Genomic DNA, 5,276 nt, shown 5'->3' with positions numbered 1-5,276 from the left:
TGTTAAGTTGTCGAAGCCTAGTTAGAGGGAACCTAACTGTGGGAAAGCCTAAGGATCAGACTCTCCTAGAGCTGTCTGGTGGGAGAGGGTCTAGCTCTTGGCCAGAACACAGAGCTGTCAGGTTCCTTTGGCTTAAAGCCCGGTCTCTGCAACCCGGATTGTCAACCGGTTTGTGCTCTTTTCTCCAACAAGTGTGTAATATGTCAAGCCTTAAGGTTAGAGCAACTGTTAAACTCCGGGAAATGCCAAAGGACAGACTCTCCTAGCTTCCCGGGCCGCGTTTCGAACCCCTTTCGGTGGATCAAGGCTGGGGTGTGAGCGCAGCTGTATCGCGCTGTCAACTTGGCTCCCCCCAGGCAGGGGATGTACGAGGCAACTCAGGGTTAGATGTGACCACCTGGGAGAGAGCACAGACGTGGACAATGCCTCACTACAAGATAGGCTCATGTGTCATTAGGACAGTCCCTGGTTCTTTCTCTCCCCCAGTGAGAACTAAGTCTAACCAAGGGATGTTTAGAGAGGATTACGCAGCCCTAGCTGTTGTCCACCTCTCAGGGAGTGTAGTGAGGCACAGCGAATGCTCGTGACAGCTAGCCCAAAAGCAGATTGTCATCATGGAATAGGAAGAGGCGTTTGCTACCAGGTACTCATTCCGGCAAATCGCTCAATAATTCGTCCAACAAGGGATTACAGGAAACACTATATGTGAACTAGATACCATAGGATGCCTACACTAATAGTATGTATCATCTTGCTTTTGAACAGTTTTCATGTCTTGAGCCGCGTGCACCAGCTGATACTTAATTGTGAGTTCATGTCCTGATCCTCTAGAGTGAGTTCCCGTGGCAGGTCACCGCAGTTCCTCCGGAAGTTGCCAAGTATTTTCGAATCATTCTATACGGGTGGGACGCACGTTGGGTGCACCATGCTAGTATGCAATCCCGATGAATTCATTCCCAAGAAAATACTTGATGAACTAAACTCAGATTCCTCGATGACATATACTTGATGATCTTCTTACCTTAACGGAGGTCTGCGACCGCGCTGGCACGTCATGTTTCCATGATTTTCATTGGCAATTTGAGGAGTCGTGGTATTGCCCATGTCCTTCGCACGAGATGCGTTTTATTTTTTGTAATTTATTTTTATTTTTTATTTTTTTTTTCGAGTCGGACCCCATTCCGCACTGATTCTGGGCTGGCTTGGCCACCCATGGCTAGGTAGGCAATGAGGTGAAGTTCCTTGCCCAAGGGAACAACGCGCCGGCCGGTGACTCGAACCCTCAACTCAGATTGCCGTCGTGACAGTCTTGAGTCCGATGCTCAAAACATTCGGCCCACCGCGTCCTGCGATCATGGTTCATGATTTTTCTTGAATTAAGCGTGTTTCCATGCTTCCGCCCGTTTTTTTATTTTTTTATTTATTATATTTTTTTGTTTTTGTGTTTGTGTTTATATACCATTATACATATCTTTACAATGTATATGCATATTAGTGAAGTTCTTGCCAAATATACAACCGCACTGATAAACTAAATCAGTATGTTACAGTTTGTGATTTTGGAGTGGTATAATATGTATTTACATAATATATAATATATATATATGTATAGTAATGTATATATATTAAAATATATATAATATATGTATGTTATATATATATATATATATAATATATATATATATTATATATATTAATATATTTGTGTGTGTGTGTGTGTGTAGGTAGTAGATAGATATTTACACATAGATATAATATAGATATATGTATGGTAGGTGTTAAAATAATATATATATATATATATATATATATATATATATATATATATATTATATATATATTTTAATATATATATTATATATATATTTGCGTGTATGTGTGGTGTGTGTGTGTTGTAGTAGTAGAAGATGTATTTACACATTAGATATAATATATAATATAATATATATATATATAAATATATAATAATATAAAATATAATATATATATATATATATATTTATATATATATATATAATATACATATATATATACACAAAAATGCATCCCAACACACCACACACACACAAAATATATATATATATATATATATATATATATATATATATATATATATATATATATATATATATATATATATATATCCATCTCTCGTCTCACTCACATCTGGTGACACGGTACTCCCAACTCACGTGTCGCTTACATCTGGTGGCTTGCGGTGGTTTCTCACTTATAGTGTGTGGTGTGTGTGTGTTTGTGAGTGTGAGTGTGTTTGTGTGTGTGTGTGTATGTCTATATTAATATATATATATATATATATATATATATAATATATAATATATATATATAATATATATATATATATATATATTATATATATATATATATATACTATATAGTATAATACTATAGGTTTAGGTATGAGAACTGGAGTGATGGATAGGAAATGTCCCATAATGTCATAAGGGCTCTATGTATCCCTGCTGTTATAGCAAATGCGGGTTAGTAGTTTCGCTACCAACTGCATCCTTGGGATGGACCCTCTAAATTGTAGCCATAGTTGTATGCCTAGCATTCCTGAACTCAGACACCTCCCTAGTGTATGTAGGGTCAGCCCTGCATTTCTTGATTTTCCATCTTATTCATATTTTCTTATTGCAATCATGACTGTCGATGGCCCCCAGTCCCGAGCAAGCCTTCAGTGGTAAGGGGGTACTAAGATTCTCTGGGTTTTTGATGATTGAGTTCTTTCTCAAATATATAGTCTTATTGTTTCTATATGGAATTATCATTATGTTGTCGGATGATGTTACTTTTTGGTAATATTCGTGGACTTCATGGGAATTTGAATGAACTTGCAGTTATCTCACACAATTTGACACTATTTGTTGTGCTGAAACTCAGACATGAGGCACACCTCAGAGTTGCTTTTGCCTAATCTTAATAAACCCTTGTTGCTACGTAGGAATGCGGTTGTTATGAATACAAGGTTGTGAGAGTGTGTAGTCGATTTAATAATTTCTACATTTTTTAGTCTTTATAGAAGTCACAATTCCGATGACAGCATTTGTGATTGTTTACTGACCTCACACATTTCCATTCAAGAGAATCGTTCTTAATCTTTATAGGTGATTTTAGTGCTCACCACCGAGACTGGCAGAATTCTGTGTCCCCAACTGACCGACATGGCATTTCTGTCTTAGATTTCTCAGATGTTAGGTGTGAGTAGTTAGTCCGTGGGACAACTCACAGGAGTGATAATCTTTTAGATCTCTCATTAACTGATGTGAAGGGGATAATCAATGTAGAGTCCATCGCGCCAATCTTCTGACCACCGTAGTCTAACTTGTGAGATCCAGCTGGACTTTCCAATACCAGATTTTACCCTAACTAGACACTTCTTCTTAAAGTCTAGATCTAATTAGGATGGTGTATATCATGCTTTTGATAGCATTGTTTGAAGAGATGTTTATAATGCTCCTTGCCCTGTTAATGTTCTGAATTTGTTATTGTTGAACATCATAACGAAGTTTGTTCCCAGAAATCTTAAATCTCGTTCACATAATAAAGCATGGTTTGCTGTCACCAGGCTTATGGGGACAAACATACTGCTTACGATATCTGGTCTGCTAATTGCATTCCTTCTTTGTCGGGAAATTATGTTGCCATGAGAAATACAGAAACTAATGTTTATAAGGGGCTAAATCTGAATATATGCTCCTTTGAAAGTTTTCTCAGAAGCGCCACAGCCTCATAAAGGGTGGTCAATGCTTAAAGCATATCTGTTTGGTGTTGAGTCCTCCATTCCTCCTTTAATGAAGCCTGATGGTAGTGTTACTTATAGTCCAATTGAGAAAGCTACCTTGCTAGCAGAATGCTTTAATTCAAAACAAAGTTTAGAAGATATTGAACTTCCTCTTTCATGTCACCCATTACCATGCATTATTTCATTTGCCTTCAGTTCCTCTGAAATCAAGTATCTGTTATCAGAATTAGACGAATATGATGGAGTAGACCCAAATGGCTTATTTCCATTGATTTTAAAAAGACTAAATGGTCAATAAGCCCTTAAATTAGCTGTAATCTTACGCCTTTTAGTTCATCAAGGGTTATTTTAGAGTGTTGGCACTTTGGTGATGTTACCCCTATTCCCAAGGGCCCACGGCCTTCACCTACTGTAGTCCCATTTCAATTACACCATTTTTTTAACGTTTGCTGGTCAAAAGTCTTTCTGTACATTTGAGACCGTTTCTTCAAGAGACTCAGTTTGGTTTTAGAAAGGGACTCGGCTCCAATGATGCATTGCTCATGTTGGTGCATGAAGAACAGTCTGCTTAGGATAAGGATCATGATGCAAGGTTTGTCTCTCTGGATTTTAGTGCAGCTTTTGATTCTGTTAACCACAGGTAAGTTGAAGTATGTTGGTGTTGGTGGTAAAATTTGAAGTATTTTAACTGAATTTTTGACAGAGGCAACAGCGTGTTCATATTGATGATAGTTTTAGCTCGTATCCCCGCGTGTCTTCTGGGGTTCCTTAGGGCATTGTTCTTGGCCCTTTTGCTCTCCATTTTATATACAAGCAATATGTGGTCTGGCATTACTAATAAAATGGTGGCATATGCTGATTATACTTCTCTCAATGCTGATATTTCTTCTTCGGCAACCAGGGAAATAGTATCTGACAGTCACTGTAGACCTGATGATAATTAAATCGTGGTATGACAACATTACTCGTAGATGCTTCTTTTGAGTATGTTCTCCTGTGTGGTTATCTGCTGCAGAGTCACACTTAAGACTGTTTGATCTTTCTTTTAATTCCATTAAATTTCTCCTGTCTGACTCAGACTACGGACATTGGGCATCGTGGGGCTCCTTCAGTCTTATACAAGATTGTAACTGATAATTTGCATCCACTCTATAAGGTTTTACCTGACTTTTATCAAACTGCAGGAGTTACTAGAAGTTCAGTGGCCCTCAGTTCAGTGACATTTGGTGCAAGGAGATCGTCTACTTCTCAGTTCTCTAGATGTTTTTACTGCTCTTTGTAGTCTTTGAAATAGATTGCCTTCAGAGACTGTAACTTCTTCGACAAGTTTAAAGGATTAGCTAATATGTAATTACTACGTAAATAAGTGATGATTTTCTGTCTTTTCTTTCTTTCTTGGCTGTGTTTTGACGTGCACTGAAACCTTTGTTGGTATAATTTTCGATTTTTTCTGTGCAGTTCTTTATTTGGCTTACCATAGTAATCAAAATAAAAATAATAATAATTATTA

This window comes from Penaeus monodon, chromosome 6 (genome assembly GCF_015228065.2).
Source record: "Penaeus monodon isolate SGIC_2016 chromosome 6, NSTDA_Pmon_1, whole genome shotgun sequence".
Lineage (NCBI taxonomy): Eukaryota > Metazoa > Arthropoda > Malacostraca > Decapoda > Penaeidae > Penaeus > Penaeus monodon.
Note: the sequence above shows the minus strand (reverse complement) of the source record.